This window comes from Varroa jacobsoni, unplaced genomic scaffold (genome assembly GCF_002532875.2).
Source record: "Varroa jacobsoni isolate VJ856 unplaced genomic scaffold, vjacob_1.0 scaffold_481, whole genome shotgun sequence".
Taxonomy (NCBI): Eukaryota; Metazoa; Arthropoda; class Arachnida; order Mesostigmata; family Varroidae; genus Varroa; species Varroa jacobsoni.
The window spans coordinates 221,290-235,972 of NW_019213383.1; the positions used below are offsets into that span (position 1 = coordinate 221,290).

Below are 14,683 nucleotides of genomic sequence, written 5' to 3' on the forward strand. Positions count from 1 at the left end.
CTTACTATTAGAGCGTGTAGCAGACAGCTAACTAATGCTTCTCGCTGGAAAAAGTAGTTGCCTCTGTAACTGAAGTTATAGTGAGTAAGAAAAACATAATGCGTAGCAAATCGTAAATGGATACATAACTGTCAAAGGAAATTACCAGCAGCTCTAAGGCGCTACGGCGTTTCGGATCGAACGTGTAGTTTAAACAAAGCTTTACCGTATTGTTCACGGAAGATCGCATATTTTGCCGGGTAGTTGAAATCGTCGGGCGGTAACTCTAACTTTAAATTGGCGAACATTTTTCTACTGTGGATGACTTCCAACAGCAGCGCAGTAAAACGTAAACTTCGACGAACGATAAGAACTTCGTTTTTGTTTAACCAAATCAAGACCATTCCCGGGCTTCGAATGCAGATAGCTAAGTTAAGCGATGTTCTCGTATTTCAGGGCGATTATAAGATCGCCAAAGTTCCTTTCGAAAAGTTTCTTGCACCCGTATCCTCTGGAAATTCTTAGCCCATATAACCAGCCATTTTTCCGAGGTTAATTTGCGGATTTTCGCGGAAACGTTTTTCTGCTTCGGAAACGTTTCCTTCAAGAATACGTACATTTCCTTAGGAGTCGTTCTCGTGTATTACTGCATTCATTTGCTTTTACTTTACTATTCTGTCATTTGTTAATAAGTGCCATTTTTAAAGCTTTCACCGGGCAAAAGCAAAAAAAAAAACATCCGACTTACTCGTCGTTCTATTGAGCTCGCAATTGCAACTGTTTTGCTTCAGAAGACTATCGGGCAAGGCTTCATTACCGTGTTCCAGTAAATACCACTCAGTATTTTTTGAATATTCCATTCTCGGCGACGATGCTCCTTAGTAGATTGTGCATGTATGCAATTTTAGATATATAGTACCGTCACAACGACAATACTTCTAGTGATACGATCTACTGATAGCATCATTGCAATTAGTGGTGCATCACCATTGTGTTCTAGCCCCGACCATCCGGCCTAAAAAGCGATTCAGGGCTCCGACCGGAGTTCGTCTGACAATCGACTGCGTTTTATTAGTGCCAAGTGCCAAGTTAGTGGCGCTTGGCACTAATAAAAACACCTGTGGGACTACGTAGATATCGCAACCTATGATTTGTAAGGGCAGGCGGTCAGCTTATCTATGCGCAAGTGCCATTAGTTTCTTACTTTGTTCTGTGCAGGGGACGCTTATGTGTGAACAGGCGTTTGGTATCTGGAGCAAATATATAGCTTACTGCATGGCGGAGTGAGAGAGGAGGAGGAGGACAATGACTGAATCGGCGGAAGGACCTGAGTGAAAAACGGACCGAGACAGAGTGTCATTGGAAGAAGAGCGAAATGAGAGAAAGCTCTGCCTTTCATTGGCTGCAATGAGATGCTTTGTTATTGAAATAGTTCATAGTTTATACTCTGTTAACTGATTCTAGATTTTATTATGTTTCATACTGATGCCTTTGATCGTTAACATTTTGTATAGTCTCTATAAATGTTTGCGTCCACGGTATCACCTGTGTCTCGTTTATCATGCATATGGCATCCGACGCACTCATTGGCCCCATAACTTCCCCCGGAAATAAGACGAACTGCTTTGAAACATTGGTGAAGAAGCCATGATAACTGATTGTGCCGCCGACAGTCTTCATAGCTTCAACAACAGTTAGGTGATTCTATATTCTCATGGGTATTTTCACTCATTGTCAGTTATTATCCAGAATTGATTTATGATACAAGTGCCCCATCAGAATTTCAGAGACAACTGAGACAACCACTGTTGTAGTACGAGCGCTGCATTTATCCACACAATTTAGAATAACAAAAAGAATATGTTTAAAATGTAGTTAGTTTTCGACGAGCAAATCAACTTCAATGTATCTGTATGCGACTTGTATACATTGGAAAGATGGCACAATGAAGTAGTTTAAAGATTTTCAGATCGCTGTACTCAGAAGCAGTTCTCGTTGGTAGGATTCAAATACTGACTGGGTTAAAATATACATTATTGTATTGTCCTAATTTGACGTTCTCGTGCGCTTTTGCCTAGTCACGGTGCACAAAAGCGCCCGCGTCCTAATATTCTACTACACGGAATGGAACACCTATTGGAAGTTGTGTCTTAAGCCTACGTTCCACCTCGTGCCTTTCTAAATTGCAGAAGACGGCCCGACGGCTTTTGATGCTACGAGAGGTTCTGCTAGCGTTAAACTTTGCTCCGTTCGATATGAGGTTCAGGCTGGGCTGTGCAAATGACTGCTTATTACACTGCGTGCCGTTGACCGTGCTAAATCCGCCTTGTTGCGAGTGTAAAACAGCCGAAAAAATGTCCTGCTAATTCTCTCTCTAATCATTCATGAAAAATTATGCTGTAAAAAATTTGCTTTTCGTTTGTTTTTTTTCCATAAACTGCATGGTATAACTCCGTTGGCCGTTCTTATAATCACTAAGTGAAGCTGAGCTCTTCGTATCGTTGTCTCAATCGCTTCGAGTACGTTCGATACTTAATTAAGCTCTTAAGTTTAATTTACTTTTTAACTATTAATTAATTAATAATGGGCAACCTGTGGTTTGACTATTCGGAGAGCTGGGTTGAAATTAAAAAGTCGATCTGCAATTCATTCCACGCTCAATATGGTTGTCCTAGATGCCTAGGTGCGGCATAACATGCGGCTGCACGTTTACCTATCCCCGAGTTTGCCGTGAATGGGAAGGTTTGTTACATACTTAAATTTGCCATATGTTAAGAGGCTTGTGACATATATGTTGAAATTGCGATTTAAAATTAGTCTCATTTGCTCGAATTGGTACTATGTCGATAGCCATTATGAAAACTGCAAATAAACTGTATAATAAGATCACAACGCTCTTTTGAAAATAAACAATGCGGTTTGCGCTAAGATATACGTACGCCCATATCAATTGGCGTTTTTTATACCAGGCGATTGCCAACGTATGTATCAACGTTTGTGTTCAACAACTGGCCGCTCATGGAAGATTGGGTCTTTTATAACGAGTTCGTACACAACTTCAAAACTATTCGTTTCCTCTCAGTCGGGCTATGTCCGAGGTCTAGATACCTCGTCAATAGTTTGCCCTGGCTTGGCCTGGCCTGGCCTGAACTGAATCTCTACCGCCCTTTTTTTATTCCGCTGAGTCGTCCTACAAAAGCGACATGAGTCGCAAGATGAGTCCGCTCGAAGCGCACACCGCCGCCGGCTTACTGCCTAGCAGTCTCTTATTTTGTTGTGTTTATTTGCCATGCGCATTAACGGGGTGGCTGCGCTGACGATTGCTATCGCAAAATGATCGTCGTAGCGATTTGCCCTTACCAGGTTTTGGCCATATTTGTGTCGACTGGCAACGAAAAGTCCACAGTGAAAGAGTGCTGAGTGACAATGCTTTCCTCCTGGCTGTATGCGTTTCGGCTGACTTATAAGAAGCAATCGACTTAGGTAAGTGGCCTTAATTCCACATTCGATTCGACGGTCGTAGCCGTGTCTAGTAGACGAGTAGGAGTTTAGTTGTATGAGGTGGACGCTGGTGCAGAAGAAACAAGACAAACAGGAGCGCTAGAATTCCTAAAGCAACGCACAGAATTTAGACATTTGGGGCTTGCATATACAGATCGGCAGCTGAGGTAGAGATCCGAGCGGAGTGACGAGAGGCTCAGCCTACAGCGGGCAACAGCGAAAAAGATAACGGTAATGTTTTCATCATTTGCAGCAGCGCACCGAAAAGACCGGAAGTAGCGACGCAAAAGAGGGCCAAACGGTTTTCTAATGCTAGACACTTTAAAAGTGACGCCATAGTTCATTCTCATTCAATGGCGCATGAAATGACGGGTGGCAACGAAGGGGTGCTATGGTGTCCCAGGCTAGTTTTTGTGTCAGGTGACTGGTATTGCAGTAGGCACAGAGGACACACAAAAATGACAATAACGGTTATCTTGCGTTTGAATACGAAAATATATAATAGTGCTCTCAATATTTGATACGTTATATATCACACTGGCATATTTTGCGGCGCAGTTAAAATCCAGCAACACAAATGCTATGCACCTGCATGATGGTACTATTGATAAAAATACCATTAAGAAGTATCGATTTGCCCCCTGATTGATATTTGGTAAAATAATGTTGTATGAAAAAAAGGGTTGATTAATATTTGCATAGATACTGTTTGTACGGGTTTTAATGTAGATTTTTCTATAAGATGAAAATCGAAGCACGAGGCAAATGTGAGTGTTTTACAAAGGAACACTGTGGGTCTTGAAGGACACAGTAGAAAGCCTAAAGCTGCTTTAACATGTTGCCTACAAGTATACAGAAAACTTCTAAACTTATAGTCACATACGTAGTGAACTTTGCCGCATATATATGGAATGGTTAAGAGGAAATTCATTATCCGTTCCGAATGATTATAGTGCTTTTTAAGTGCAGCTTATATGTACAATTGTGTTAAACGTTGCGTTACGTGGATCTATAGTTCTTTGTGCCTTTGCTCAACGGGTCTGAAATATGTGGTGCAAGTAAAGCTACTGTAAAAAAAGAACGGCCAACTGTTCGTCTTAACATCTCCAGAACAATGTTTTTTAACAAACTACACTGAATATATGTAGATCAAAAGGTTGCCAAATCTTTAACTATTAGGATTTATAATTACCTAATTATTATATAGTCCTGGTTTAGAATATCGTAGGTTCCAAGTATTTGTATCAGATTTCTTTGAAGATGATGCACCTATAATCGTTGACAAACAATTATTGCATATCCCCTAGCAAGTCTAGCAGAAGCTGAATTTCCTAATCTTTTAGTTTTTTTTTTTAAACTATTTTTACTGTACAGCAGAGATCAGGGTCCTGCTGTCAGTACTACTGAGCAACCGGTCTGCCCAGCTCATAAAAGCTTTACGGGCCGCCGGTTTCCACGGTATCCTTGTTCGGGATTTTTAGTTTCGAGGCTAATTCAACGAAACTTATTCTGGATGCTTCCATTTCAACATTTTGCCTCGTGTGAAGAAAAATTGTACACCTTATGGTACTTGAACGCCGCCGTTGTGGGGCTCTTGCGTGTCATTATCATAACTGGTAAATTGTGCATCGCAGCACTATTCAGATCGGATGGCTGACACTGCTCTGTTTAGACAATTGTGTTTCATGTTCGAAGTATGGTATAGCTTTAATCTACAATTTACCTTAAACACAGGGGAACTACCGTTGCTCCTATAATCGAATGTTGGAAAGAAGAAAGTGCACATCTGACAAAATCGCATCACTTATTAGCAGTGATTGGTTTCATTTCGTATCGGTGACTATTGGACTATCGGAAGTATTTTATCTCGGCCTAGGACCGAATCAGTCAAGTTGTAATAATACAAATAGTCCTACGGCTTACGCAATTTGCCTTAAATGTCTCTTAAAGAATACATACTGCGGCTAGATTTTTGATCGGATATTTCGATGGCCGCACTAGAGGCACTCAACGGCATTCGAGAGTTCATCGGTAAGGATGACTGCCGGCTTTGACCACCGAAAGCTGCCCTTTTCAACACTCATTTCCGGCGTCCTTATGTCTGAATCTATGGAAAGGACGTTGCGTTGAGTCTGAACAGATGTTACCCTTTCAACGTGCCGCTGAATAGCATTAGGTATTGTACTGGTACGCTGCATCGACATTACTAGCCCCATATGAAAAAAAATAGGTGGTTTTCTACACAAAAAAAAGAAGATACGAATAAACGGCCCAAGTCTCGCCGTCTAACTTAGCAAAAAATAATTAGGCCTCCTATTCAATCACTGTTAAGGTCGGGCGCCTCTTCCGTTCTGCTAGCTCTGTTTGTTTTCAATCTGAGCTATATCCGAGGTTCAGTTCATCAACTGCTTGAGTTTTTCTGATATTTCCATTTGGAATTATGGTGTACGTATGCATCTTTATTATCGCAAAAAGATTAGTGTGCTATAGAGTTTTCTTCGAAATATTAGGAATTAATTAAATGCGAATGGTGCGAAGCTGTTATTGGTGCTAGGTTAAAGAGACTGTTGTTTTACATGGCTTAATTTTCTATCTGCAAGAATTTACCATTGCAATCATTTTGCCTTTCGACTACCCGCTTCAGCCTGGGCCGTTATTTATTCTAAACGATAACGAAGGCCGGGGTTGAGTGATTTACACGTGTACGAAATTCAAACCTGTTTTGGCGCCAAAACGACCTTAAAAAAATTGTAGATATGACCTAGGCTTGAGTTACCAATTTATTCTCCCTCCTTCAGTGTCATAGGCGTGCGTACCTGTAGACGTAGACACAGGTGAATAGTTGGTTTCTGTTGGCCTACCGATCACCTGCGTGTATCTGGCGGCGACCAGCTATCTTTGAATGTGGGATGCTTTTGAGAATTTACAACCCATTTTGTCAACACTTGCAAATTGGTATTTAAGAATTTACAGCGTACTACAAACGTAATGCTATATTTTTTCAGAGATGAGCTTCAAGTCTTTCTCGTAATTAGTGGGCCGTCAGCATAGTATACATTGTCATCAACCGAAAGAGGAAGTAGGAAGCCGGTCATTACCGATTGATAGCTTAGACTACTACAGAATATTTGAGGTTTGTATGGGAAAGTGGATGTCATAAACATAATTAGTGATTCATGTAGTTTGGCTTACAATGAACAGTGTTAATTCAGCCCCTATAGTAATACGAACAAAGCTATAAAAAATATAAACAATTATTATCAGTATAATAGAAGGCCACACATATAGACAAGCTGTTCTACAACAATCAATAACGACCCATTTCCCCTTGACAACAAAGTACTTAATTCGTGTATCCCAGATCTGTTGTAGCATTCGACTTTAGAGACGGTGGCGGATCTATTTCTTGGTGAGGAATAGGAACGTAATGCCTCTTAGGCCTCGTAGTTTGTTGTTGTTTTTGCTTGTAGCAATCGAGTAGTTGTTGCATATCTACCTCGAGACGTACTCTACAGCAAAAATCCACAACCTACCACACAATTGCAATCTACCACTTGCCCAATAAGCCCTTAAGGGCATCGCAGACAGAGCATAAATAATTCATATGTTTCGGGTTGGGAGATGCATTTTTATTGACACAGAGGCTGTTGCTGCTGCTCCTTTTCTACGAGTAGGACAAGCAGTATCGATAGAAAGCAAGGTTACTGAGACTCGAAGTTCGCACCGTTTCAGGTTCTACAGGCTAGCAGCTTTCGGATTATGGATAGTTTAGCGGTGTCTCGCGCTTACCGTAAGAATGACCGTCCACTGCATGATAGTCCCGCAGAAATCCTGTTTCAATGTTGGCCCGGGTCGTACGATGTTTGTGTGACAGCCTATACGTCCCGAATTTTATGCTACGGATCCATGTCCGGTGCTGTCTGCCATTTTGGCTTCAGTTAAAGTAGCTTGGCTATGCTGCGGTAGAGCGAAATCAATATGAAGTTTTTTTAGGTTGCAGTGATTTTCCGACGATTTACAATATAGCTCGAGAAAGAAAAGACTGTACACACCTGAATTATTTGTCGCTCTGCCCTAGTTAGGTTGTACACAGAGCCCGACATGTACAGCCGCTTAACAAGTTGACGTTTAATCAGGGCCTTCCAGACAGCTGTTTCAAATTTTGTTCCAGTCTGAATTTGTTAAAGAGGACATATTCTATTTATTTGTCCGTTGTTGTAAGTCTTTGATTAGACGTTTTGATTAGACGTCAAAAAAGCAACTTCATTTTTTTCGCACATGCTTTCAAGGAGTTTGATGAGACATTACCTAATTACCAAGTAATCAGTGACCAAGTGCCTGGATCAGGGGATAGAGGTCAAGCGTACCGTAGGCCAAAAAGCGGCCTACATACGGCGCCAGCATTTACTTGATCTAATATATAGAGACAGTCATAGACGTTATGCAGGAAGGCACTGTTACAAACGAAACTGTTTCTATGTATGTTGCCTAATAATGCTGAGTAAATGGTTTAGCGCAAATAGTTTGCCGGGATGACCATAAAGCGCAGTTTTTAATCTCATATTAAGAGGTTTGTTAAAACGTAATGTATAACATTAAAACGTGTAGCAACACCATAGAGGAAGTACTGGAAATCTTTTTTGAACCCGTCATTTGCAGCGGACATCTTCAGTTTGGAAGCATTGGTAGTTGGTTTCGCGATTTCAACATTTGGACAAGCTGTCGAAATTAGTTAGGAAATCAACGGAGCTTTCTTAACAACTAATTAATTAAGTAAAATGAGCTTGGTTTCTCTAGATAATTTAGAAGTATGGGTATCACAAGATAAATTAAGCATAAAACCTAGCGCTAAACTTTCGTATATCTAAGGCCGTTTAGGTTTCTCGTAGTACGCCGCTTACTGCTGTCGAGTCGTGGCTTTCCAGCCGATACGCACCGTTGTAGATGTATGAGGTGATCAAGCCGGTGGATAGCGTCGCGGCCCCCGCTATACATGTCGGGGAACTAGCAGGGCCTCCTCTACCATATTGTGTTGAACCACCTGGGCTAACTCGACATATAAAATCATACTTGCCGTGGTGAAAAAAATAGCGACAGGTTCCATTTTTCAGTTGCTGCTTAAGAAGACTCTAAACTAGAAGTCAGAAACTCAGCTTTCTTAGCAGACACCACTTAGCACTCACAAACGCACTGGCCGTCTCGCTAGCTTATCTATAGTAATAGAAAACCTTCTCTGGCAATCCGAATTTCTCCGATGGAAGGCGTTAATGCAGTGTGACCTGTACGAAGCTTTCTCACGTCTCTTTTGCACTTACCTGGAAATCAAATCAAGCCTTGAAAGTCTTTACGCGCTTCTGTTCATTCAGAACTGCTCGTACACCTAAGCTTATCGGCTGGGCTTTCTCTGGTCGAACAGCACTGGAGGCGACTCCCAATAAGCTACCCCCACCTGTTCTGCGCCTGCATTGTCATAAACATAGATTTATTTATATACTCGACCACAAGATTTGGTCTATCACAATATATATTCTAGAGACAGTATAAAAACATTGCAAGAGTACAATTCGACAACAATATATGCAAGACGTGTATCGGGTGTGGTATGGGAAAGAAAAGGCAAGCGAGCATGCAACGTGGCATCCTAAAAGAAATTAACGCTTGTATTTACTTAGAGCAGATGAGTTCTTTATACTTATATATGGCTATATACGTATATATGGCTACACGAAGTCATAATACGCAGGAAGCCTTTGGCTCATCAAAGATGATCACTGAATTGTTGTCAAGGGGATGAGGAAACGTTCTAATGTTTTAGCTGTTGTTGTGTGATAGCTCTGCATCAGTCAAAACAGTGAGAGAAAATTACCCATTCGTAAAATACGTCTCAGAAAAGTCTTCTCTTTCTTCAGAAAAGAGGATTTTCTGAAGTAGTAAATTAAAGAACCTAATAGCCATGAATCAAGGTTCAGAAAGTGCCATGTTGGCATATATCAATGTCAAGAAGTAGCAATGCATGACCTTTTCGCAATGCTCCGCTAAAGCTCAAATTTAGCAATTTATAAACGCTTCCACCCCTTTAGGTATCGTCTTTTTTTTTAGACAAGCCAATGTAATAAAGATAGCAATAGTGACGAAGGTTTATGGCTACGACAGTCTCATTGATTAATAAATATATATATTTATATATATAGATTGTACGGTTAGGGTACTAATAACAAAGTGCCATCACCTGGCAAAGTCTTCTATCTGTGATAATAGCCCTCTTCAATCTGTATTACAAAATCCTTTGGCCAGTCTATAACTGACCGTTTCATAGTGATCAAATGATTAATGGGTGATTCTGCACTATTGAATATCGACGAAATGAACGCGGTTATTGGGGCCGTAAATCGTAGTAACAAGTGTACCTAAAATCGCACAGAATCTAGGTAAGAAAAAAAGAACGCGATGCTAACAAAAGCAAAAAATTTTTTTCCGTCAAGTATATTGACTGTATAAGCCATTTTGGGTTGGAGAAATTTTCTGCTAGTGCAAGATTTTTCCATCTGTACAAAATCATACATAAAATTTAGTTTACGTAACGAAAGTGACTCGGCCAATAAAAGTTTACCTGATTTTAGCAGCTTTTTTATACCGTGAGACAGGCTATTTTTTTTTATCCTACTAGTTGTTCACTCGTACCACGTTTTAGTTAGGTTGTCTAGGACAGAGATAATGTAAAATTTTATTTATCACATGACCTGAAGAACGAGCCTAGGTCTAATCCAATAAAAATGGCGTTATTTCGTAACGCTTCATATCGTGGATTCCTCAAGAGCTTCTGAAGAAAGGTTCTCACGTCGAATGCTCTTCAGTTGGGGTATCTATTGGTATTTCGTAACAGATCAGCAATGAATAACCAGTATCCATACGAACGGTATTCTTTTGTATCAAAGCTTTATCCTATTTGATTAAAGCTAAAAGAAATATGAAAATATACTATTTGTCGCAAAGTTTCGTTAGCATATTCTAATCTGGGGCGGGTTACCATTATAACATCGTCAAAAAGTTATTTAATTATAAGTGGAAGATGTTCATAAGCGTTCGATATACGAGGTGTCGCTTCGTGATTTCTTGCGCCCATCTCCAAACAAACGTATCGTCAAGTAGAGCTCAAGACACGAAATCTTTTTTCTGTCGTCCCCGTTTGCCTCTTCTCTATGGTGTATTTGTAATTACAATTAAAATAGTACCATACGTAAGTATAAATTGGCTATGTAATAAACAGGCGTATGATTGTCTGTATTTCACAGTATCTCGACGTTACCCCACAGGGAGCGCCGCTTACATGGATCTCATGGCTATTAAATTTTAACCAGATAATTTATCGAATCTAGACTGGTAAGTACTTCAATAAGGATTCGATTAGCGTATCATAAAAAGCCATATTCACTAACCAACAAGGTTAGACTCTACCATTGCGATTTTTCACGCCAACATATACGCCCCAAGATGGAAACATAATATAACTCTTATCGTATTTTGTAATAACATTGCTCCTCACTAAAGATAGTAGTACAAGAAACTACCAAAGCTCAAAGGGTACAATCTGTAGCTATATCTCAGGTTGAATCTTTGCCTATTAACGAGTCAGTCGAAGAATGAGACTGGAAGAAAAAATGTTTAGTTCTCATGTTCCAGAAATCTGCATCAAGAGGCCGTTAGGGCTAGCTGAGCAAACGTGATCCTAAATCTGGGTTAGTCTCCCTGAAGGATTAGCGTTACTAGTCACTGATGAAAATAAATGAACTAGTTTCATCAATACTTCTTTATACATTTTAGTGCTGAATCGAAAGACAGATAATTTGTATTGTTAGCAAAGATCATATCCACCAATCTATCGAGACGTATCAGAATAGGGAACAATATCCTGTTGTACACAAACAACAGCCGGCTGGACTGCGTACAACTGTTTCCTTCCCAATTTTTAGGAAAAAATTAATTCGCAACGAAGACATGTGTGCTCACTCTGACTTAAACCTATTTATATTAGCCAGTATCGTTTCGCAAAGCTACGTATATTCGTGTTTGTCCAAATTCAATCTGTTCAATGCAGATTGTCTTCCAACGGGAGAATAGGGACAGTGAGTCGTAGAAATCATTTAGCTGATCGGACATAATTCTGGTTTGAAGGCGCTAATTCGATAGCCCTAATCATGGAGAGCTCGGAAATGCATATGGAAGCTAGAGGTAGCAGGACCATTGAAAATAGACGGTCAAAAGTTAAGAATTTTACTTTGCAATGCAAACCGTGCATGCGAATATTATAGGGAGGTAGAGGTGCTGTTTCTTGTCGTTGCGGAGCACTACTCGTTGGTGCAAACAGAGGCATTATCTCCATAGTCTTCGTCCCCCTCATTGTCCATACGAGTGAAAGGCCAAAGTCTTTTTTTTTGCGTGACGAAGGCCGCAAGAGAAGAATAAAGAATTGAATAATATACGGTGCAGAACAATCAAGAAATTATAGAATTTGCCATTTATCCTTCGAGCAATCACTGTTTGCAATCATTAAAAATTAAATGAAAAGTTACAGCTGCAACGGAATTAAGGACAGCCAGAACAACAACGACGACAACCTCCGTGTCCTTTTATTCGAAAATATAACGCTAGTTAAAATTATATTTAAATCATCATTTCCGATGATGCATCTGTGGAATGGACGTAAAAAATATGGTTCGTTTCGCTCCGGTTTTTTCAAGCAAACTATTAAAAAAATCTCCACGCACCTGTATCTCTTCAAATTCAGCGAAAAGTGTTATACGAGAACGCGGGTATTGCCCGGAACGAGTGTCTAGGTTACTTCTAATTTGCCCTGCAACTCTCAGCGTATACACGTTGACTCTGCACGAATCCTGACCTATATTACGAGGGCTCAGGGACAGTTGGATTAGGGCGATTATTGTCCTTGTATGCACATGTCTTCGGTGGACGCACAAACCTTGACCAAGTACCTGCTCCTAATACCACCACTCCAAAACAAAAATCGGACAACTCATTGGTTTGCAATGGAATTTCTCATAGTCTAACACTGGAACAAATTAATGAAGTGACAATGCATCGCTCAACGTCGGATTGAGAAGCTAAAGCTATTGAGGTTTCTATGCTAGTCTTTTTTTAGCCGACGCAGCCCGTTACAAATAGTCCTCCCGATATACTTCAATAAACCCTCCGCCGGAAGTAAGGACGATAGTAAAAATCGCAAATACGTTCTCAAGGGTAAACTTTTCAGTAAATACCCATCTGGTTGGTCTGTCCATTAAGCAGATATGAAGATTAATCGGCGTCTGCCAACGCGGATATATTTGAATGTTAATCATAATATTCATCGTCATCCTTTGCAACAAGTAACCACTGCAAGTGATCCTTTTACCCATAATGAAATAACCGGAATTACTAACTGTGTACCACATATGTAGTGATTAAGAAATCGCAAGGAATCGACAAGTCAGCTTTCTTACACTATAGTAATGGAGAAATCGTGGCCAAGTTTCTCCTCAGAACGTGTGGTTCGCCCTTAACCGCTATGAGCCGTAATCTCTATTCACGAAAAGCGTGAAAGCAATGACTGACACCGCAACTATAAACGAGGATAAGACAGGTGTTTGTATTGATTTTTGCCGTTGCAGCTGTTGTTTCTATTACCACGAAGTCGAAGCCGACAGCGCCCGGGGCCGTCTGGTAGAAAGAGGGTAGAGGAACAGCCGAACGGAGGCATAGCATTAACGAAACAAATAGCTCAAAAGAAATAGGATGGAATTTATGGGGAAGCGTGTGCGGTGTCCCTAAGCGGCCATGATTCGCCTTATCTCTTCCAAGCCAGTCAGAATACTAGTTCCCTCATCCACCTGTGGATCGTCAGAGAACGTCGGTCTTTGGCTCTCGACTATTCTATTCAGTATCAAGGCGTACAGCGGCCCTCTCGCTACCGGCGATAGTAGCGGTAACAAGAGAAGTCGTGACTGTCAGCTACGAGCCTCCACTGGCCTCTCTCCACACATCGTTTCGTGGAAGCCTAGTACCTCTCCGCCTTTCCGACAACCTGGAGGACAGCACAGCGCCAAAGGGCGAGATGCCACCGTTGAATTACTGTCTGCGTCGTTTCAGCCATGGATACTGCTGTTGTTGCCATTCTGATACGACGCGGACCCTTCTCGACCATCGCCGCCAGCAGCAGATTTCGCGTTCAGAACTCCTCCTCAAGCTACTGCTCCATCCAACTTGTGAAATTTCAACAGGAATACACACACACGAATGAAATGAGAGCGCGCTAGCTAAACTTCCTTGCTTCATCGTCTGTCCCCAGCGAGCGGTGCGCTTGGCCGGGACTTTAATGGCGAGAACCGCCGTGGAAAGGGCTGATGGAACTGAATCTGTTCGAGAACTGGCTTGCGTCATCTCTGACGAGCTATTTCTTGGAGCGGACTACTCTAGTTGAACGAAGAAGGAACGTTCAAGCACCGCTTGCAGGTTATGGAGATCTTTTGCAGCTAGTCTATCGTTTTACGTTGCTCGATGCGAGTTCAGATGTCAGTATGTGGGCGGTGGGAAAATAATGTGATCAATGAAAAGCAAGAAAACAATAAAAAATACCTTATTCGAAATAAGCACTAACTGTCGTGTTTCTTTTCACATATCGTGCAGATACCATGTGCAGAATATCTTCGATTTTCTTGCTGATGCAGGACGGCAAGAGTAAAGGCTACGTGCAGGTATGCCATGTTTTTCGTGTTTCTGTACCTCGGATGACGAAAAGGAATGAGAGCAGCTATCCTGAGTTAATTCGCGCGCGTGGCGATAGTAGAGGCCCGTTCGGGTATCAACGAAACGAATAGTTCCGATTCATGGAAACACTCGACGCAAAGCGTCACTGTAAATTATTTCTGTAATTTGAAAAATTTATTTACTAATGCGTAACTTACTTAACTAAGCGACTTTCTCAAAGCACCCGTTGTTGGGTCGCATTAGTTTAATTGTTATTACGCATGTGTATTTTAACAAAGCGGGCGCTTTACAATAACTTTTATGTATGTATACAATTAAAGTACGCCCATGCCGCTTCAATATAATAATATTAAATAATAGTTAAAGCGTCATTATTTCGATGGGCATTCGTACACTTCCGCAAAACGTTGTACGTCTTCAGCATCTACGATTAATTATCTAT

The 14,683-nt window shown here is 41.0% G+C and overlaps 1 long non-coding RNA gene across 1 annotated transcript; it reads left to right on the plus strand.

Moving 5' to 3' along the window:
• The first annotated feature begins 3,286 nt into the window (after window positions 1-3,286).
• LOC111260817 (uncharacterized) lies at window positions 3,287-14,123 on the plus strand. Its single transcript, XR_002680560.1, has 4 exons — window positions 3,287-3,462; window positions 6,486-6,613; window positions 10,773-10,860; window positions 13,146-14,123. It is a non-coding gene; the product is annotated as an uncharacterized LOC111260817 (long non-coding RNA).
• Window positions 14,124-14,683: the final 560 nt, after the last annotated feature.